The sequence below is a fragment of the Linepithema humile genome, chromosome 1 (genome assembly GCF_040581485.1).
Source record: "Linepithema humile isolate Giens D197 chromosome 1, Lhum_UNIL_v1.0, whole genome shotgun sequence".
In the NCBI taxonomy this organism is placed as follows: domain Eukaryota; kingdom Metazoa; phylum Arthropoda; class Insecta; order Hymenoptera; family Formicidae; genus Linepithema; species Linepithema humile.
This window is the reverse complement of record NC_090128.1, coordinates 44,623,752-44,648,012: the sequence shown is the minus strand read 5'-3', so window position 1 is coordinate 44,648,012 and position 24,261 is coordinate 44,623,752. Positions and strand designations below refer to the sequence as shown.

General features: G+C 36.4%; 1 protein-coding gene and 2 long non-coding RNA genes across 11 annotated transcripts in view; 1 reads left to right on the top strand and 2 right to left on the bottom strand.

The window, feature by feature from the left end:
* The window catches only part of LOC105669778 (nuclear mitotic apparatus protein 1-like), a 235,651-nt gene that overhangs the window by 148,823 nt on the left and 62,567 nt on the right, over positions 1-24,261 (top strand). The window lies entirely within an intron of this gene.
* LOC105669781 (uncharacterized) lies at positions 34-3,083 on the bottom strand. Its single transcript, XR_010889342.1, has 2 exons — positions 2,012-3,083; positions 34-793 (listed from the first exon to the last, which is right to left on the bottom strand). It is a non-coding gene; the product is annotated as an uncharacterized lncRNA (long non-coding RNA).
* LOC137000581 (uncharacterized) lies at positions 11,831-14,915 on the bottom strand. The gene is made up of 2 exons (XR_010890852.1): positions 12,866-14,915; positions 11,831-12,686 (listed from the first exon to the last, which is right to left on the bottom strand). It is a non-coding gene; the product is annotated as an uncharacterized lncRNA (long non-coding RNA).

Genomic DNA, 24,261 nt, shown 5'->3' with positions numbered 1-24,261 from the left:
TTAAGATTGTAAAATATTCCAGTATCAACAAAAGCTAAAAAATGTTGTAATTTTAAATAATTTTATTGCAATTTATTGTATTTGTTGTGAAAATATAGTAGCGGTTGACTTAAAAAATCTACCACATTTAATAGAACTTCGCGCAATAAGTTGTAGTAAATACTTATAGGCATGTATATGTAAACTATAATAATAATTTATAGCAACATTTAACTCAACTTGTAGGACTATAAATGCTTTTGTGTAGAGCATTTATTACAACTTATAAAACAAAATTCTATAAAGAAATTATAATGTAAAACTATTGTAGCAAAATAAAATATCGATTGCTACAAATTGTAAAAGTACTAAATAAAATTAATAGTAATAATCATCTAGCATTTTATATGTTTCTACATTTAATTGTAGAAGATATTTTTACAATTTGTACTATGGAATGTATGAGGAAGTAATAAGAAATATATTTTTAATGAATAAAATATATATTTAGATATAAATGCCTACGCAAAAGTTTTACATATTACAAACTTTGATAACCTTACATATAAGTAAAAATTTTTACGTGTATGTGTATGTGAGCATAACTTACAGAATTACAGTTTTGGTTAGCATATATTTTACGTGGTAAACCCACTGTAGCCTTATTTAAACACTTCTTTTTATTAATCAGAATTTCTTCATCCTTTGATGGAACACTGGAAGTTGATGGACTTGGATTTATATCAGATAGCGACGATAAAATTGTCGTGCTAGATGAGGCCCAGTCAGTATCAAAGATTATCTCACTAAAAATCTGAAAATAAAAATAAATGTAAAAAAAAATTTTAGAATATAGGAACCAGAACGCTATTTTGTTCTTGATTTTTTAATTTTGGAAATTGATTTAAAAATCAGCGGTACCACAAACCCAAATATGAATTTTCGCGCAATTCGAACAATTTTCCAAAATTCGAACGTCTTTTTAAATCAGCTTTCTTTTTTATTTTTACAATTTGGACATAGAATTTGAAATTATTGATACCAAGAACCCCCAGATATAAATTTTCATGCAATTTAAACAATTTTTTATAAATTTAATCCGTTATTTTATTTTTGAATTTTCTTATTATGACACTAAATTCAGGTTTCTAAGTATATACCGTAATCAGACAATCTTCTTTGCGTATTTAAAATAAAAATAATAAAAGTACGTGTTTATTATTAAATATTCGAGAGTTCTTCGATTATTTTAATTATTTCTCTTAATATGATCATAGTGAACTTAATCATTTAATAGAAATTGAACATATGTTTAGTGAATTAAAGTGAAGTAAAGTGAAATTTCAAAGTAATAAAAAGTAATAATAATGTATTTATATATGTAATAAGAAATTATTTTTAGGAAAACAATTTTGCGTATAGTTCAACTTGCGTTGCGCGCTGCGCGTAAACTTGGCGCGAGACACTACCGTGTCTCTTGATAAATAATTTATTAAATCATAGATATTAGATTTTCGACAAAAATTATTGTTGATTAACGGAGATAAATTTTAAAGAAATGTATCAAAATCTCATAAAATTTGTAATAGTATACTTATAAAAGTATTTAGCAAGCCAAATAGTAATAACATATATTTATAAAAATATTTCCAAACCACATACGAAGAGAGATATCTTAAGATATTTACGCGCATTTATCAACGTGCATTCATTTTTTCACTGGATTTCCGTGTAGCTTTACGGACTTGCCCACATACGATAAGTCATCTCTGCGCGTTCATTAACGTGCGGATATAAATTTCAGGATTTTCGAAAGATCGAAATATTTGATGGACTTTTCTTAACGCATGTACACCAGGTCACAGAAATGCCTTCCAACATGAATTGCTGCATATAGGGATATATATTGTTATAACAATATATATCCCTATATGCAGCAATTCATGTTGGAAGGCATTTCTGTGACTTGGTGTACACAATTTTCATCTACACGCGGGCGTTGATAAATGCGCATTGATGTCTTATAACCTACCTTTTCAGTAACAGGAAGTACAGAATTTTTTAAGTTTTGTTAAAAATTTCCTTTTGGTGCCCACTTCACTTATCAAGCTCTCAATATCATTGTCGGTAAGGGTGTTAAATACCTCGGTGTCAATTTTTTGAGCTAGAACAAAAATTATAAAATGATTCAGAACCGGCAAAGTTTCCACGTGATATCCAGCGTGATATCAAAAATTATAACCTAAATAATGTCGCGTGTCAATCTTATTTGATTGCCTCATTTTAGAACTTACCTGCAAATGTTGGAATCAATTCTTCTAGTCCCCATTCTTTTAATGTGTTCATTACAAAAGAATCCATTGTGGATATAGGATAAGATCACAATAAAATAGTTCTTAACACTTGATAATCGGTACACAATCATAACCGCACACAATGAGCTAAACTCTGAAGAACAGAAACAGACCGGAAAAAGCCTCGCGTGCTTGCGCGTAGCTTCGTATTACGCAGACGCCAGAATATTTTATGACAAATTGTAGAAAAAATATCAACAATTATTGTAAAGCAGTTGATTTTTTATGTTTAAAGTAAAGTGAACAAATTATATTTACAGTGACTATAAACTATATGATAAAGTAAGTAAAACGTTATTATAAATTAATGTTAGCTGTTTTAAATATTAAGAATATTATTTTATAGAACACTACAATAACGCAATAAATTTTATCTGAATTTTATAGCACAATTTCATAACCAGTATATAACAAATCACTCTTAATGTATTATAATTATCCAAAACGCTGCAAAAAAATGTTTTATTTTTTATTAATAAAATTTATTTGCGCGTTTGTTTCACAGAGTCACAATTTTTGTGTTTGCATTTGACAAAATAAATTTGCTACAAAATTGTAACTAATCTGTGTATTTTCTATTTTCCATTACATTACAATTTAAAGTTACTTATCTGACAAAATAAAGTCTACAGCATTGTATTAGTTTTTTCCGAGAGATTTTTCTCAGTGTAGTCTTTTATATTTATAGACATTATCGCAAATTTGATATCTCAATAAATATGAGATAATCTATCGCAAATTTTTAATTTTTAAAATTAGATTTTTTTTAGTTGAACGTTTTTAAATTAAATTTGTTGTAGGATAAAATGTCGATTATAAATTTAATTAATCTAAGAAAGCGATTGACTTGCGAAATTGAGATTGCAAGATTTTAGAAGCGAACACTTCTGCTGAGACAGAAAATTTCGAGCATGTAAGAAGAAAAACGTCAACTACTCAATATTCTGCGGATCTAAAAATCCAGGAATAATGAATGCAATTCGACCAGAAATTGCGCGCGTTAGTCGATGCGAAAAATAACGTTGGAAGTATGGAAACACGCGGACAAAGGAGACGGAACGGAGGAGGAAATTTGCTTCGCAGACAGGCTCGATCAGGAGGGACTTAAAACGAGGTTCTTTGTCTAGAGCAGAGCGAATCTCGGATACTTTATAAACATAGGCTTTACTAACCCCGCGGGATTACGAGCTTTACCAATTTTCAAGCCGAACTGTAAGTTGCAAGGCAAACACGCAAGAAAAACAGATGTGGCTACGGAGAGGCTCGAGAAATCCGTCCGCGTAAATCCTTACATCAAATAGTCGAAAAGTACTATCTAATGTCGCCCTTCGGCCAGAGTGTAACGTTCCATGTGTGCGCATTGTATTTTCTATCGCGGAAACGGAATCAATACAGTTTTTTTAGTCTGATTATTATAAGACTTTGCTTACGCAATTTTGTTATAAAAAAATTACCATCATATTTTATTTCGGAAGTATTAAAAAAAAAGTACGATAAAGTCATTACTAAATCACGCAATGTTGTGTCCGAATGGAACTCGCTACAAAAGAATCCATAAAACATTCGTGGAAACGAAATCATGTCGATGGTTCTCGTTTTTATGCTGCTTGCCGTAAACTTTGCGGGCGCGCAACATCGATACGATAAGTTTGGGTTGACCGTTTTCGGGGGGGGGGCGAGAAGGGGAGGGGGAGGGAAGGGGCATGAAGGGATTCATTATCATGGTGCTGCAGCAGCAAACCCATAACAGCAAGCCGAATCGATCTGCTAGCCGATAATTGAAATTCTCCTTGCGCGGGCTTTCATTTTCCATCCGGGGTTGCCCTTTGTGCGCACCGCATCGAGGTTAAATCGCATCGATAAGCTGCCAGCACAAGGTCGCTGCCCTTGTGGCCTAACATCACCGTGTAATCAATCCTTTGTCTACGCCCGTCGTGCATCGACATTCGACTTGGCGCATATATCCTCAGAAGTGCATCGACCTGCATGCACGCGACTTACTTATAGACATTACCATACGCCGCGTCTTTAGCGAGCACAGAGATTGACGCCGCGGAAAATGATTTCGCATCAGAAATCGTACTTCAAAAAGAAAAAGCTAAAATTTGAATTTATACAACTGGTTCACTCAAAAAAATGATCTTGCAATAATAGCTAAAATTTTCTAGGTGTAAAAAATTAACTAAAACAGATAAATGATTAGCAACTGTTGTGATATTGCATATGTAATTACTTAGTCAGTTTAGATGACAGAAACAGAATATATATCTGTATTGTTTGTGAACTTTAAAAAGAAAGTTTCTCTAAAGCGCCTATCTATATAAGATCAATCACGTGTTAGATCATGCAATGAATAACATTTAGCAATGGTACCTAAATTTTTCAGAAGCTATTGCTAGAACATTACTGCTATAAATTCTGTATGTGACAAACAATGTTTTCACAGATACGAAAAATAGCGATACATTCTTGTTGCGATATTTAGAAATCTAACTACATCAGCGAAATATTTTTTTGAGTGTTGAAAACAAACTTGGGGAAAATGTGTTTTTTACAACAAAAATGTTCCAGTTTTTTTTATTACATTTGGAAATTAAGTTTAATGTTATTTCGACAAATTATCTTTAATTTTTTCGCTTATTTGGAAAGGAACATTAATTTGAACGTCAGGTCGAGAGAGAAAATGATAATAAATGGAAGAACAAACTACGAGATAATAGAGATCGTAAAGTGGATGTGCCAGGCTGCAATTAACTGTAATTGTGGACGGATTAATCTGATTAAACGGGTCATGTGATGGTATCCTACGAGTAGTCCTGCCGGGTAATAGATCAGGACAATCGAAACTACGTCTGCACCAAATGGTACCAGCAATGAATCGTGCGTGTGCTGCGAAATTTCATTCTACCGAATACTTGTTTAATTTCATCTGTATGAGTAGTCTGTGCGAAAGAGTAATAATCATTTATATCTAAATTAATTTTTTTTAATTTAACAATATTAACCGCTTAATTTCAACACTGTTTTAAAGAGTATTAAAAAAATAACTTATATAGTAGAATTATAATTTTACTTTTTATTAACAACTTAAGAAGTAATTTTACTTTTTTCAAATTTTTTAAAGAAACATTATTTATACATATAGTCGCTCACAAGTAGTTTAACATTAAATAAATAATTGCAATTAATTATTAATAAATCGAAGATAAAAAATAATTTTTGTTATTAACAACGCGTTGTTTCTCCAAATGCTTGTCTGTCGCGCGTGGATTTTACAAATTTTTATGATATTAATCTCACTGCAGTGTTAACATTCCTGCATGACGTTTATCATCCAGTTCTATGCATATGCGTATTACATTTTACGAATTTTTGCGAATTAAACGAAAGCCGGAATCGAACGCATAATCGGCAGCAGCGTGCGCACTTATCGGGCGCAATAAATAGCGTGACATGCGTGCGTGCGAGCCAGTGTATCATCCACCTGCGGACGACGCACGTGTGTAGCGTGAATTTACCTCCCGCGGAGCAGCGCGCTTATTGTGTTCGCGGTTATCATGTCGTTGCAATTAATCGAGCCTGATTGCGAGACGGCGATATCATCGGCCGTGCTTGCACCACGCGGTGCACCACGATCCAACTCGTTATCACGCCACGTTGCATCGCTCTGCATCACGCTTCATCGTCGCGTTGTCGTTTAGAAAGAGCAACGCGGTCCAGCTTTACGTAATTGCGCTAATTTTTCCACGCGGCTTATCTTCGCCACGTTGCTTTTATTATTCGCTTCAAGTAAATTAGAAGTTCCTGCCTCGAGAGAAAATTACTTTGCCGGAAATTCATCATCGCCGACCTTTTTGGTTGAAAAATTTCAACACTGCTTTAGAGTGCTGCATTATGGTTTAATTTTTAATTTAAATTTTTAATAACATCACAAAAATTAATTTTAATTTTTTTCAAATTAACATTTTATATTCAATTTTGCATATTGTGCAAAAGGATAATTATTTTTTTCTAATGTTTGATATAATTTAAACGATTCAATTTCCGAAGTGCACAAATATGTACTTGAAAACATTAATGGTAATCATTTTATGTAGCTAGTATTTCAATTTAAAGTGGGCATGTTTCCCGACGCGAACGCTCGCGGGTTAAAGACCGTCTGCGCGGTTCTTACTTAATCATCGCTTTATTCGCCTTCGCTTAAGCGATACGCATTTCCGGCTAAAACCGCGCGCGCGCGCGCGCACCGTAATACGATACGGCCACTACATCACCGCTAACGAACGATCGCATAAATTCGCCTTCCCGCGTCCGAAACCGACCGACGACGAGAGTGTTTGCGCCGCGCGCGTTCCGCCTTCTCGCATCGCGCAAATCGCGCCTTTACAGATGCAAATGTAATTCGACGGCTTACAAACGCGCGCGATTATTTACGGCTCGCGCAGCCGGATCGCCCGTTCTCAAACACCGCTGTACAACCATAAAAACATAACTTGTGCTTTCCCATGGCGTGTTAGATTACGTGTAATATGGCAAAAGTAAATCTTCTTACGCAATCCACGTGAGATATATTAAGCTATATTGAATTTCAAATTAACCGTAAAGAGCTATTGGGTGTCGGATATTCTCGTCTAACATGTGTCTAACTCGTGGCGCTCAGGACCACGAGTGATCCCGTGGCATCTAACGTGGTAAGGATAATCCTACACCTTCTCATAGAGAGCAGGAAGGTGCCCGATGTGCCCGCGCATTAATCGCGTTATCTACTTATCCGCCTCTCCCTCCGTCCGTCTCATTCTCTCGCGCTCTCACTTTCACGGCTCAACGACGCCGGTAATTCACTTTGCGCCCGGCACCTTGAAGAAGCATCGACGACCCTTTCGCAGCCTGCTCGAGCACTTTCACGAGCGCGGAGCCATTATCCGGGCCGGCCGGTCGCGTCTGTTTAACATAAGCCAGAACGCCGAATCCCGCGCGCCGTTAACCCTTGCGACCGCTGGCAAATCTGGTGTTTGTCTCGGTGCAAGTATCGCTGCAGTAGCGGTGGATGACTTTGTTTTTTTTTTATGATATTAAAAAGATACTACAAAATAATGGAAATTAATAATAGAAAATGTATATATTTTTATTATTTTATCATTTGCATGTTGTAAGTTTTATGTTATATTATTTTGCTATATTAAAATCGAACTTTATCTCTTTAGATAGAGAGCCAAGAAAATATTTAAATAAGTGCGAATTGGGGAGAATTTTAATTAATAGAGTGTTCTTTTATTCGAAAGAAGATACGGCAATCCAATTTGTACACATTTTTACCTTAATCGCATCGCTTACTTACAAGAAAAACCCAATTATCGTTACGGTCAGCGGAAAAATCGTGTGAGAGAGCCTCACAGTAAGCGGCGCAAAACATCGCGCGGTTTCCGCACGGACGGTAAATTTACGAGTCGCCAAGCGGTAAATTTACGCGTGGCTTGTAGAAGCGGTTAACGTTATTAGCCCGTTTTTCCCGCTGCAGGTGGCCGCGCGCTGCACTGCGCCGCGGACATCTTTACGAGTGATAATGAGCCGGTCGGCTAGGAATTTTGTGAAACTCGCGAAACCGCCGTAATTTGCTGCGTGAAATATTTTTTCGCTCGCGTCGCTATCCGCGAGTATTTCTCACTTGGATTGTTGCGTCCCGAACTGGCAACCGAAACGAAGAAATTTGCTCCCAACATTCGGTTGTAAAATGCCACCATATTATTTCACCGAGTTCCGTAAACTCTCAATCGTTTTTGCCGCATTCTCGCGAAAGGATCGCGGCTTTTGCTCAAGGAATCGGAATACCGTGAATCGCGGAATCGAATAACGCGAAGCTTATGGATCTTTTTTTATTTTGCCTGCAATTACTTTTATACGAATATATAAAACACACTAAACCGGCGAGTCGAGCTTTGAATTAAAATTATAATCGCTTCGCTTAGAGATCTCGAAAACTTGTTAGAGCTCGACAGAAGCTTATTAAGGGCGAACGTAATTATAACCTTCCTTTTAACAGAACTATAAACGTGCTATGACATGAAACACGCGCGAGTGCCGTCGCAGCTGTCGTCCTTCAAAAATTAGATTGCGTGTCCGTCGACGAAAGGCGGCTTAGTCGACGTCCTTTTCGCGGAACGACTTTGTAACGACTTCGAGGTCCCCGTTTCGCGCTTCTGATTCGCGCTGGCTAATAAAATCAGTGAGCCCGCTCCGCACAACGACGGCGATTAACGCGAGCATAATTGAGGACAACGCTTTAAAACGAAGTTGTCGTCCCGAGGCGCGGGTTTACACGATTACGCAACTGCTGGGGAGGAAGGCCCAAAATCGCCCCTTTTCCTCTCGGCTCTTTTGCCAGGGAAACAGGTGGGAAGGGTTACTTTCCACCGTAGACTCCCTCTCTAATTATTTTGTTTCCGTAACCGTGGCGACAAATGACGAGGGCCACAGGATGCGTGGGGTCGCGTGCAGTCGTCGGAGAGTCTCGTATCTTAATTCGGACAATTTCCAGGTAAAGCTGTTTCTTGAAAATGATTTTTCGAGGAAATTACTTCCCACTAATATTCCCATTTCCCACATTTATATATCGTTCTCTTTATCCCTTATCATTGGCGTGAAGAAAGATTACTACGGATAAATTAATCTATCTAAAATTATTTTATTAAATAAAAAAATTAACTTTTCTATATAATCGTTGTATAAGTTTAAATTAATGGGATAAGAAATCGTGCATTTAATTTTGCGATGGCGACGATTCGTGTTTCGGTGGCGAGACGAGTGACGAAAGTGATCGTCGTGTATAAAGCCGACGAAGTCGGGCGTTCATGAAACACAGAGCAGCGATACTCCCCGTGGCGAAAAATCGCAGGAACTCCTGGCGGTGCATAGCGCATCAAAAGACGTAGAGCGCTTCTCGTTCACGACGGGCGAAAAAACGAACAAAAGAAAGAGAGAAGAAGAGAATGCCGTAAACAGGAGCGCAAATGACGTTCTGATACGTGCCGCGCTTGCTGCTCTTTTTTGACGGGCGAGCACACGATGCCGGAATCGTGTTATGGCTTGCGACAGGTCCATAAAATCTCGGCCCTTCCGTCAGGGCCATATTGAAGCCGGATCCGCCTCTTTGTAATTTACCGTAAAGCCCGTTTTAAGCAAACATAATGCAGCTTTAATAATCTTTTTATTTGGATCAAAAGTATTTTTGACAAATTTATGTCAAAAAATAAAGCGAGACGTTATTGCGAAGAGATTAAAATAATCACTGCACCTTCTTGTAAAATATATGAAAAAAGGGGGGAATATAAAAAAATTTTTACTCTCTTCTCTCGTAAGAAATAAATTTCTGGGACTGCATTAATTTTTTTGCAGTATCTTTCCGTAAAAGTTTGAATGACACAAAAATTATTCTTCAAAAAAATGTGTCTTACACACATACATATGTCTTGAAATTAAAATGTGATTTCGGAGCATCATATATCATTTTTGTAACTGTACGATTCAGACGCTGGTCGTTTCGCCTGAATGGCATTCGGGAGAGCGTGTCGTTCCGCATAATTCCGCGGCGAAGAAATCGCGCGAGAGGCCCGCCGCCGTAATCACGCATCGCGATCATCGCGCGTGACGTGTATCAGTCCGCAACATGACGAGGGGAAAATCGCGCGGAATGACTTCTTCTTTCTCTTTCTCCGCGTCGTCCCCCGACCCTTTTCTCGAGATCCGTACCTGGGCCGGCCTGTCACCGAATACGCGGCGAGGCGGTTTTTAACGAGCGGACCACCGCGAAGAGCGGATCGTTCAGCGTGACCGTGATATTATTGCGGTTGCGTCGAAACGCGATGGAACGAGAGGTTGAAAAGTTGAAGAGAATTATCACAGAATTAAAAAAAAAGACAACCCCGAGGAGATTCGTAATAATAACTGTGAAGACGGCTCCCAATTTATTGAGGGAAAATTTGAGAAGCAAGAATTTTTAATTTTATTGAAGTAGCAGCAATTGCTTTCGAGATAAAAACATTTTCACATGCAAAATTTGCCGAATGACTGAACATTAATTATTGACATATTCTACAAATTTGGAATCAATATTTACTTCCTGGGAAATAATCGAGGGAGATAATTACATATCTTTATAATTATTAAATAATTTGTACAATAATTGATGTGATTATTACGAGAAATAATTAATACAACGCAATTAGGGGTGTCGCCGTTAATTATTCGCGGTTGTTGGTATTTAGATTTCTAATTATTAATACCGCCTTGCAACATTGATCATACCATAATAATTACAATATAATGTAATTGCGCGCTCAGTGTAATCGATTAGTGTCGCGAGCAACTGAAGTGGAGAGCATCTCGTCTCTACACGTTGCAGATTAATTTATGACCCTCAGAATCGACTCGACGACGAGAAACGGCTGCAATCTCCCGACTCCCACGTGAGAGCGATGTCCTGAGTGCTAATCTCGTAGATGTAATTCGCCAACGAGGCAGTCGGGGTTTCTTGAATGAAAGCAAAAGACCGAGAAGGAGATACTCTCTCATGTAGCAAATCGTAGTTTCTAAGCACGTGACTTATGACCGTTCGAACAAGGCGGGGCGTGCACATGTATTTGATTTTTGCATCAAGAATAGAAAAGAAAAATTAAAGGATAAAATTGCTTCGATAAAACAAGCATGGATAAAATATGCGGACAGAACTTTAATAATATTAAAATCTTAGAAAAATTTTTTATTGCCTTTTTATCGTATCTCTTTTTTTTAGAGATTGTATTAATGAAAATTGTATTAATCATATTTAATTTATCGTATTCTATGTATACTGTCTTTTATAAAATTATTATAACTTAATATCAGACGATATTAAGCAACATTTTTCAAATACGCATTAGTTATACTTATTCATTTTTTATCGGTTAAAAAGAAAATAATTTGTATATATTTCTCCCATTAGTATTGCTACAAAGACGACAAATATCGATAAAAATTGACAGTACAAAATAAAACATTCTTTCCATCGACGTCCTGCGGTATTAAATTCCGAGTAAATTCGATCCGAGAATCATTAAAATACAGGCACTGAAAACCAGCAGCATCGCTCGATGTTACAGTTATCCTATATTATTTTATGATAATTCCGCACGCCATCGCGGAACTATTTGAATTGCGCAAAGCATCTCGGTATGTTATTAAAACAATTTTAATCAAGGTAAACTTTCCACCAAGCGCACCGTCGATGCCGCCCGCGTTCTCGTCTCTTTGTTTCTCGGAAGACAAAGGACTTGGTTTCAACGGCTAAAATTATTTTGTCCTGTTCCGTGGATTCTATTCCACTACAAGCAAGAAACGCGCGTATATCGTGTGCTTTTAAATATTAAAAAATTATTTTTTTTATATATAAAACTCTCTCTAACACTCATACTCTTTTCTATATGTATATAAAATTATATAAAAATTAAATATTTGAAATTAAATTCTTAAATAAATTGTCGACATTTTTGTCTTTATTATTTATATATATTTTTTGTCTTTAGAAAAGTCGACGATTATTTCATTAAATCGTTCGATTTTATAAATTTATGAACGTAATTTTTAAATTCAAAACATAGTACATAAATCAAATTTATAATATTCTATAAGTATAATATTACACAATGATGCAAAATGCCACGTGACTGACGCAGGAATAAACAATTCCCACAATATTCTACTTTCAAATAATTAAATGACACATTCTTATGATGAATTTATTTGTATTATGATGAATGCATCATGTATTACATTAACATTTCTCGAACAAATACAATTTTAACATTTAAGTTGATATATTTCACCGACAATTAAAATATTACATTTTGGAGACTTTTACAGAAGTTGTAATAATAAATTTACTTTATATAAAGCAAAGAATATATATATATATATATATATATATATATATATATATATATATATAACAAAAAACATATATAAAAGAAGCTTAAAAATGTATGAAAAATTATATTAAAATTGAATATTTAAAATTAAATTGTATAAATTATTGGTGTTTTTGTTTTTAGAGAAAAGTCGATGATACATAAATGAAATTTAAAATCATAGTTAATAAATTTAATGAAAGTAACTTAGTTTTCTATAAAATATAGATTTATAATTATATTCATTTTATAAACATAAAACAAATAATTATACGTCAGAGTTACATACGCCACTTTTCTGGTATATATCTTTTAGTAAATTAAAATCGTCAAAATCAAGACTGCCATTATTGCTAGTTGCTGGTGTTATTTGGACGCCGCTACCATCATTTCCATTGTTAACTCTTGTATAAATCTATATAAACAATTATAATATTCACGTGAAAATAAATTGTCTGGTTTTTGGAGTGATTAGTACATTGTATATTTTTAATCAATTAAATAATTATAAATAAATTTAATAAATTAAACGCGATTTGAAGAAAATGAAAAATTAATTATACATAATATTAACAGTATTATTAATGAACTTACTGCCATTTTTTTTATTCAGTTTAAGTGACTTGCTAAATGATATTCATCTTTAATATAATTATTGAAATAAGTTCTAATAGCAACGGATATGCTTCTGTGATAAATATTATACTTCAAAATCATCATCTTTGGTAAATATTTTCATAGCCAACTCTGAAATGTATGTTTTTAAAATTGTTCCTTAGAAAGCGAGTATAAATGATCTTCTAAACTTTTAAATAAAAGTAAAACCGTCTCATCACAAATAATGCACTTCACGCCAATGAGTTGAAATATGTAAAATATATTCTTGATTATCCGTGTAAACTTCGTCCCGTTGAGATTAAAAGTTTTTTTCGTGCATTTTTTATATGTAAATATTATGAGATGGACATCTTTTTAACAATACATACGAATCTTTTAGCGGCATAGACACTGTGTCCGTTTCAAGCGATGAAACGCGTTCTGACGAACCAACTATGTCATGTGTTTCTTGCATACTTTTGAATTTGTCTAAATGTGTGAATTTTATATGAGACTCCAGATACTGGTAAATAGAAAGAGATACGTTTTTATGACAGATATTACACTCCACTACAAAATCGTCTCTTTTTGTCCAATATTTCCATGACCAATTGTAAAATATATAATTCTTCCGTTGTTTTTCAGAATGCGATCTCAAGTGACTTTCTACAGATTCGGATATAGACAGAATATTTGTATCACAGATAATACATTGTGAATATAATTTGTTTAAATATTTGAAGTACATCCATGGCTCTTTTATGAATTTTTTCTCTTCTTCGTATTTCCAAATTTTTTCATGATATTTTGCTATGTGATTTTTAAATGGTATGTCGATTATGTAATTATATTTTTTTTTGCAAAATATGCACTGTGCTTCAAAATTCGACAGTTTCACAAAATATTTCCACAGATGCTTTTTAGTTGCAATTGCTTGTGACATAAACGTTGTGTCCGTTTCAAGCGATGAAACACATTGTGACGAACCTACTGTGTCATGTGTTTCTTGCATACTTTTGAATTTGTCTAAATGTGTGAATTTTATATGAGACTCCAGATACTGGTAAATAGAAAGAGATACGTTTTTATGACAGATATTACACTCCACTACAAAATCGTCTCTTTTTGTCCAATATTTCCATGACCAATTGTAAAATATATAATTCTTCCGTTGTTTTTCAGAATGCGATCTCAAGTGACTTTCTACAGATTCGGATATAGACAGAATATTTGTATCACAGATAATACATTGTGAATATAATTTGTTTAAATATTTGAAGTACATCCATGGCTCTTTTATGAATTTTTTCTCTTCTTCGTATTTCCAAATTTTTTCATGATATTTTGCTATGTGATTTTTAAATGGTATGTCGATTATGTAATTATATTTTTTTTTGCAAAATATGCACTGTGCTTCAAAATTCGACAGTTTCACAAAATATTTCCACAGATGCTTTTTAGTTGCAATTGCTTGTGACATAAACGTTGTGTCCGTTTCAAGCGATGAAACACATTCTGACGAACCTACTGTGTCATGTATTTCTTGCGTACTTTTTAATTTGTCTGAATGTATCGATTTTATATGAGACTCCAGATAGTGATAAATAGAAAGAGATACGTTCTTATGACAGATATTACACTCCACTACAAAATCGTCTCTTTTTGTCCAATATTTCCATGACCAACCGTGAAATATATAATTCTTCCGTTGTTTTTCAGAATGCGATCTCAAGTGACTTTTTACAGATTTGGATGTAGACAGAACATTTGTATCACAGATAATACATTGTGAATATAATTTGTTTAAATATTTGAAGTACATCCATGGCTCTTGTATGAATTTTTTCTCTTCGTATTTCCAAATTCTTTCATGATATTTTGCCATGTGATTTTTAAATTGTGTGTCGATTATGTAATTATATTTTTTTTTGCAAAACATGCACTGTGCTTCAAAATCCGACAGTTTTACATAATATTCCCACACAAGACTTTTACGTGTAATACTCAGTGACATAGACATTGTGTCCGTTTCAAGTGACTGGACGCGTGTAACTGACAATGAATACGATACGAGAATCTCTTTCTGTCGAAAAGTATAGAAGAGGACGAAGGAAAATTCAGACGCAGAGTTCTCCGTTTGAATGTAAATATTGATACGTCGGTCAAACCTAGCTAACAATTATCAAAACACGCGGTAACATCTCATGCCGAAATGTATGTATAGTAATAATATCTCAGCAAAAGAGACGTTACAGCGTATAATATCCTTTATACGAATATATAATATACGATTTTGTGAGAAATAATGCACAAATAATATATTATCTATATGTATAAAATAAAAGTATTCTTAAATTATGGTTATATCAAAGAAATACACGTATTTTTTCGAATTTATTTATACTTCGCTAAATGCAATTGATATACTAATTGCAGAAATAAATAGATATGATTGACTGATTGGGTAAAAAAATTATATGTATACATTTATCCATCTGATTTATTTTCAGATGTAGCATTATCAACGTCGACTTTTTTTTACAAGATGCCCCAAATTATTAGTTTAAATTTTGTAGTACAACTCTCTATTTTTATTTGCTGAATAATAACAGTTTTTAATGCTTCAGATTTAATTTTGAATACTCTTATTAAAATAGGAAATATTTTAATATTTTATACATTTGAATATTTTTTTTAAACGCACGTTGACAGTTATTTGTTTGCGTAGAAAAGTTTAGTGTTTTTTTAATAATATAGGATATATTAAGTGAATGCAAGAGTTTTGATGAATTTTGTGAAAGTCTTTGGTGGCTTTAGAAAAATGGACTAAATAATTTTACTAAACTAAGCACACAAGCGCGCGCTACACACGCCATTTATTCTTTCAATTACATATAAACATATGTATAAACCCTCTATAAAATTTACAGGAAAATCAGGAAAAATTTTTGAACAAAATTTTAGATAAGGGAAGAGAAATTAGATAAACAGAAATTTATTTTTATATATTGTCTAATGAATCAAGTATAACATATATTCTAATATTTCGTAATGTATTAAATGTATTTCACAAATTTCTGTAGCTTTAAATTGCCTCCAGAATCATTGCTTTTCAAAGGAGACAAGAAGTTTCTCAATGGCTTCTATCTGTTTCGTCGACAATCGAACGTCGCTCTTTCTCTGCGCGTTCCTATTCTCTTGTTCTCTTTATCAACGCGCTCCTTACACCAGACTCCTTTCAAGACGACCTTCGACCTATCCTCTCGACATCATCTCGACGTTGGTACTTTTCGCTGCTAACCTCTTCACGGCGGCTTTAAGCCCTCATCGAATTATCTTTGGTAATTACTTAAGATACTCGAATTCAAAGCGGGACGCTCCCTTTTAATGGGCGGGAAAAAATCCGCGTGACATGCTGCTCGTCCTCGTTTCGCGAAGATACCTCCAAACGTTCCTTTTAGGACTTAAAAGGGCACGAAATTTAATCAAGCGACACGCATTAAATTTTGTCGTTATTATTAAGCACTCGTGACTGAAATCGTAAATATAATGACAACCTAACGCGCAAAATATTATTTTATATACTTGTAATCAGTAAAGATATTGTGTAAAATCACTCGAAAGTATACGAAGTTTTGATATTTTGACAGAAAATCGACATAATTAATAATTTATCAGAATTTTCTTTCATCTCTGATTTCGAGATCTTACAATTAGTACATTGAAAAGTTAACTACTTACTTATTTAAAAATTTCCGTCACGGTGAACAAGTTATTTCACAAAACTGTCAACAATATATTGACTAAACTTACCAAGGAAACTCGCGTAAATTGCATTGTGATCCTTTAACTAATATCGATTAGCGACCGAGAGAGCTATCCTCCGTTGTATCCGGTCGTGATTTCGCGGAGTAGGTAATGTTTAAAGTTAATGTACCGTAACAGATTCCGGTGCGCGGACATGCTCGTGTTGGATGGACATTCACGAATTACCGTTTACGATTATTGGGATGAAGCTGGAACGGCTTACGAAAGGGGGAAGAGCGGGATTAAAGACGGGCTCGGCAATTTATGCGAGATGCAATTTGCGCGTTCAATTCGCGCTTCCCTGACCGTTGCATTGCCGCACGTGGCAGCGACCGGACGACAATGCTGATTTAATCGTCAATAAACGACGTCGGATTATACGATGAATATTGCCGCGTTTCGTCGCGTAAATTAAAATGCCTGTCACTGCCAAGAACGAGAATCCGAAATTCATGGTCATTTGAGAAGAATTGTTAATTAAATAGAAAATTGAAACTATTGCATCCGCTATCGACCAAAGTAAAAATGCGTAAAAAATAATTGAACAAATTATAATTATTTGCAACAAAGAAATATTGAAAACCCATAAAACTTAGTTGCCAAGTTATTTAGCTTTCTAGTGTTCGATTTAATTTTTATCTCGTCGAAAGTTGCAATTGCTGTTAGTTATGGTTACACTGAACGCAGTCATGCTTCGCTTATTCGTCCCACGCGATGCAATATCCAACACGGATACACGATATTGCGATCAATGCCATTGGCCTATCTGGAATACGATCCGAATGCCGGAGAAGACGTGTGAGAATCTCGCCGCGCGATCGATTACGGCGGATGTACACGGTCGTTTCTATCCGACGAGAGAAACCGCTTTATCATTCGTGCGGCAGCGTCGCGAAAGGAACACGCGTACGCACACCCACGCGTACAGTGCGTCTGGCGCGAATATTTAATTTTTTCCTCGGGATTAATTCTCGCCGGATGAATAATTTTCCCTCCGTTATTATGAGCCGCGGAAAATGTCGCCGCGAATAGGATTTAAATAAAAACGCAATCTTCCGCGTCGCGTGATTATTGCGCTTTTGCTCTTCTTATGAATATGCCGCGCACGGCGATGCATTTAATGGATATTGGTGCAACAATTAAACGAAATTCAACTTATTATCAAATGGAAAGGCGAGATTGCAATTCGAAGAATAATTATTACTTAATTTTCTTTTTATTATTCGGCAAACATTGCGATTATAATTATTTTGTTAAAGCAACATTGAAATACGAGTATATTTTTTAAATATATATATATTTGGATTCGCTTATCAGATATTTCCGATTATTCGCGCTTTCGATTATTCGTTATAGATAAGAAAATATTACCGCGCGCAATTATATTTTTTGGCACCTAATCTGCGTATAAACAGGCGACTTATCTCTCGCGATACGAATTGTATGTCCCGTTGAAGAAGATTAAGGATTTCGCTCGTGAGAACGATATCGCGACTTGCCGGATACGAGACGCAGTCAAGTGCGAAAAGACATGTCTCGCTCGGGTGTTTAGTGGAAGGTTGCCAAGATAACTGTCATTTTCAAACGAACTTAAATCTTTAAATCTTACGACTTTAGGTAAAAGTAATAACCGTCTTTCGATCACTTTACGATTAAGATTATCATTTTCCACTATCTTTATAACAATTGTCAATTTTTATCTTTGTATTTAACGTATCTACAGATTTAAATTCCACAATTTCATACGACCGATCGCAGTAGTTTGTATCATTTTAATATCCTTTCAAGAATGCATTTAATATCGCTAAGCTGGCGAAAGCGCGGACAGATTAAATATCTGGCTAATATCCAATTTCGCAAATTAGAGGCAATCGCCGCGCTTTTGGGATTCTTCTCCGTCTTCGAGCAATAATCGCGAAATCCTCGAGGAAAATCCCGCTCGCATTGCCTTAGGTAAATATATCGGCTGATTGAGGAATGCATACTCATTTCTTATTCGTTCGGCTTGCCTCATCCCCTGTTTTTTCACCCCGCCGGCTTGCGGGGATTCGAGGGTATTTCTTATTTCGAATACCGAGCGTTCCACCGTTCGGATCTCCTCGTTCATCGACGATCTCTCGCATTTTGCAGCCTCGTAGGATTCCTCTGAACCGTCTACACAGATTACAGGGGTGTAGTTGAATTATCATCTCTCATTCTCATTCAGGAGGAAAATCCTGTCCGCACGTGTCGATTTGTTCCGTGCCAACTAATATATTATATTCGACTAATGCGCGGAAAAGGACGATAATCAACATTTCTGTGAATGAAATTCACGGATTTACAGCCATCGCGTTGAGTAACAGTTTGCTCCACACAATTATTATTTCAAATTAGCAAATTACAATTATTTTAAATTAAGGTTATTTTTTACTTATTTATTTTATTACATTACGTTACTAAAATTCTATTATATTTTAATACCTACATAATACTTTTACAAAGCAGTGAAACATTTTTCCAGGAGCAAAGATCGAAGCCGCACTTCGGGTTGAGCGATCGATTCGATATCGAGCGTCAACTCTTCCCTCTTTTACGCTGCAATTTTTCGTTGATAGCACCTGTACGACTTTGTTCCTCGACGACAGGCATAAGCCCTTCGTTTCTATTAGCCACCCTTCTCTCGAAGTCACCCTTTCTCTACGTCTCTCGTCCACGATGAAGCCTGAGCACCGATCCCTCTTCTTCTGCCATCCCTGAACCGACCTCGCACCCCTTCATCCGACCTCTATTGTTCTTCGTCCTCCAGCGCCGTGGCAGATTTGCACCTTAAAGGTGCACCATCTTTCGAATTTTACCGTCACTGCCATCCAACTCCGCGAGCCCCTTTTTCGCGACGCGCATCGACTGCCAAGATAATCGGACAGGACACGGCGAGATATCTCGAGGGGTGAGCAAAAGATCGATGTCCTCGATAAAACGTTGCCTTCGCCACTAACTCTTCCGCCTCATCCTCTGTTCACGATTTGTTCGACGGAAACGAGAATTACGTTTGCATTTCGCGTTAATCCTTTTTCTGGAATTTAATTTCGGCCACATGCACGTCAATATTTATGATTAAGCGCATTATAATACTGTTAATACTGTTGTAAAATAATATAACAATATTTGATATTTAAATGGAATAAACAAAAATTTAATTAGGAATATTTTATTTTGCAAAAACGTTATTTTATTAAATATAGCAATTATAATTTATTGTACATACGAAATATATAATAGATAATAGATATGTATTGACATCTTTAATAGTTTTGAATAATAGACAGAAATTTATATTTGATTTTTGCCTGCTAGTTTAATCATTTTCTTATCCAAAATTATAAGCAAGCAAACTGACAATTATCGTTTGTTCTATACATTTTATGTATAATAATTAACAATTTTTTATTACTGTTTCACAATCTCAGTCACCAGGTTTCTCTCGGAAAAATGCATTTTCTCTTTTTGATGCGCGCGGCATACGCTTCGTCTTAATTGCATTTCACGGCATGCGACGAATCAACAAAAGTCGCAATCCCAGCCGCGCCAATTGGCAAGAAATCATTCGCGGCGCATTGGACTGGAATCGTTCGATGGAGAAGGTCGCGCTATTTTTTTTTTTTTTTTTATTTCCCCTTTTTAAAGAATATATCCTCCCGTCCTCGTTTCTCGTTGAGTATGACAATATGAATTCGATGAAGGCGAGAGACAGCGGCCCCGTGGTGGAAATGGAATCCGGTGGCGCGATATAGACAGGGACCGTAAATTAAAATGTTCGCCGGAGACGGGAGCGTGTCGAGGGGGAAGAAGGCCTCTCCCTGTTATCCTCTTCCCCCCGATGTCCTAATCTTCGGCTCTTCCGTTCCTTCTCCGGAATCTTTCCTCTGTCCCTCGCCGACCCCTTTCGGTCTCATCTTTCGAGGGAATCAATTCTCCCGGGCGCGCTTTGGAAACACTCCCGCAACTTCTTTATAAAGCGAAACCTTGCGCGCGGAGAAAAGGGACTGAAGACGGGCACAATGCGAACTTTGTACATAGAGCTAAAATAGCGCAATACAACGACGGCAGGGACCTAATCCCGATGGAATTTCGCTTGAGCGAAAATTCGATCCAGCGTATTTACATGTGATGAATTCGCGAGCACATAACGAAGTTAAAGGAAATTATCATTCACTCGTATATTCCCGACGCGGTTAAAAAAATATATATCTAGGAAATGTGTAGATTGTTATAGCACACCGCTGTTTTGAACTCGTATAGGGCGCAAATTTTTTGGATGTAGGAAAAGTTTGATCCAGGTGTTCCACGGTTCAGATTAAATCCGAGCAAGACGATTTCTCGATTGGCATTCGCTCTCGCGGCGTTATTGGTATCCGATAGTATGTAGGCGGCGTACAATCGCTCGAAGGTACTGTTAAAACGACGATGCGGGAGAGCGACAAGTCCGTAAATATCTGAAATGAAATCTGGACGCGCGAGTAAATAAAGATAACAACGTGTCGATAAAGCTTACGCCGCACGGAAGGGAAACGTCATAAGACTTTCGCCTATAAATTCCGTTACTATTGCTGCTATAGAGTGTACGCCATTTGCACGCCACGGCAATAAAGCGCGATATAACTCGAAGCGACTCTTCGGGTAAGAGTAGTCGATACATTGTCTACTATAGGTTGCTCCAGAAGTTGCGAGAAAAAGACAACTTCTTAACTGAATTACGATATTCAACGTGTGGAATTTCAACGTGTGAAACTAGGCGCGACGTTTGAGATACAACGATGTGACAAACCGTAAATTTAGTTAAAGACTTATATGAAATTGTAACAGCGATGTCGATTTTTGTCGAATTTTATGATCTTTCGATAGTATTAGATTTACTTTGCGAGAAAATATTTTCATTGGCGAGAGAGATTTTAAACGTTTTTTCTTCTATTTTTCAGATTATAAATGAAAATACAACTAAACGATTACATTCTTACGATAAATAGCCATAATAAATGAAGAAATCTGGCAGGATATAAGGACTCGAGTGAAAGTAACTACGAAATGCATATCCTTCTATAAATATTATTTCCGATGAATCACCGTTATATACGCGTATCAAAAGACTCATGATTTTGTGGCAACCTATAGAAGTGTAACGGCGCGTATTTTTCTATCGACGCCGAGCGTCGCCGCCGCGGCGCCGATGATTTACATGGCAATAAACTAACGCCTTGGTGCGGCGACCGAAAAACGCGTTTGATTTATCCGCACACTTTCGCGAAGTACTGGACTTCTGCCAGGCCGGAAGGTCCATCTCGCCGGAAATCACGACCATAATTCAGTGCTCCAGCGCGCGCGAGAGAGAAAGACAGATCCCAGCGCGTACTATGAAAACTTTGCAGAGAGTCTGCCTTGCAGAATTTGCATAAGGAACGAGCGTTTTCATAGAATTGATTTATATATCTTTGACAAGCGGCTTTGGTTCGCGAAAAATTTGCCTTTTGAAAAAAATTTAGAATCAATATTCACTGTGAATTCTTTTAATTCGATGACTATATTCAAATTTAAAATAATTTTACATTTATTGTTTTTCAAAATAAATCAATAGTGTTTTATTAATATTCGTTAATCTCTCTTTACTTTATTCAACTGTGAATTAAGCTCGACTTGCGCTTAATCGAGCTTCAACTCGGGTCTTGGCGTAAAACAGAGCTCGATTTACAACCGAATGTCTTTTTATTTATCCCCGGTAATTAAAGCCGAGTCGCAGTTAATCGTCGAAATTAACGCGAGCGGGACGGATTTTCCGTCACGCTGCCGCTCTCGCCGGGAGAAGATCGCAGACGGTGCCGCTGATGGCGTTCAGGAGTCAGTCGGGTCTGATTACACGTCGGCGGCAGGGCAATACCTTAACCTCCCTTGTCGGGGGGTCCACCCTACCGCCGGGACGCGAGGGAAACGGGCGTTTGCAATTTAACGGAATCTCTGCATATAGAGTGGGTTCATCGCGCGGCGCGCGGATCCGTACTTTAAATGACGTCCCGGAAGTCCCCGCGCTAATTCTACGGGTCCTCGGACCGTGGTATACGGCCGGCGTGTCCCTCGACCCTCTCACGCCGGGTCCCGCGCCCTTTCAGAGGGCAGAGCGGATCGTATGCAACATCGGCCCTCGTTATAATTGCGGACCTCGACGCGAGAGAGAGAGAGAGATAAGAGCGTTTTACTAAATGGTCGGGGAATATTTGCGGCGGCACGATGGACTATGTGTGACATCGCTCGTGACTTATTGATATTCATTCTTGCTGGCCATATCGCGAAATAAATAATTTTGTAATCAGATTATTTCGACAGGTTGGAGAATATTATTTACATCAATATGCGATATCATTTATAACTTATTGGCTTGTTTCAGCTTTGCACATACAAATGATTTGATATAATGAAATTATTTTACCGAACAAACGAATAATAATGGCACGATAAAAGATATACGCGAATATCAGTTACAACTCATTAGTATTTATTTCAGATGTAGTATTATTGAATAGATCAATTGATATTTGCATTTATAAATGATATTTCAATCATTTAAATCATTTTGATACATAGACAGGTCAAATTTGCAGTTTGTAATGGATGAGCTTTGTTGAAGAATCATCGATTAAACTCGTATTAAATAATTCTTTTTTTTTTTTTTTTTAGTACAAACGCATTCGTCCTCACGAATGATTTAAAGGTTGTTGAATATTTATTATCGTTTGGCGCAAAATAAGTGTAGAGAAATATTGGAAAATCCGACAACAACGATAAAAATGGTAAAAGAAGGATTGCAGAGAATAATTTAAATAATTTTAATCACTAATGCCGTGCAATCGATACTCCGCGTCTATTGTGATCTCTCACTCAGAATCTTCATTAATGCACCCACCATTGCTACATATTCAAAATGTCTTATCGTTTAATCAATACTAGAACACGTTTCATACATCACCTTATCACTCGTAAATGTCTGCTCCGAGAACAAAGCAACCAAACATCCGTACTTTAATTCTACATAGCGAAATCTAGCATACCGATCTGGCAACCTGAACATTCTTTTTAACGCGGAATGAGTATGCGTCACGAAAGGCTAAAGCCTTTCCGCCACGCAGCTTTGCAATTATCCGAGACGTGATATATTCTAGAATTGGACATGATATAAGACCCGCTTGGAATTCTGTTTTATTCTTTGAATCTTTGAACGTTTTCAAACGAGAAATATGCACACAATTACAGTGTTTAATGCTTTTATTTATTATATTACTTTCTACATTTCTCTGTTACATTCTCGATAAATATTCAGAACGAAAAAATCTGATAATTTCCGTTTTGCTTTGCGCAAACACTCGCGCATTCGTACGGATTTTAAAAGTAAGTGCGCACGGAAACGCTTTCTCTTCCTGTGTGCAGGACGAACCGTCGGTGGCAAACAATGGCCGTGCGTTGTCGGCACCGCACCGATCGCGGCCGAGGGGTCGAAAAGGGTGAATTGCGGCTACGTGCCCCCGCATACGAATCCGTCCACGTTTCACGGGGCGCAATCG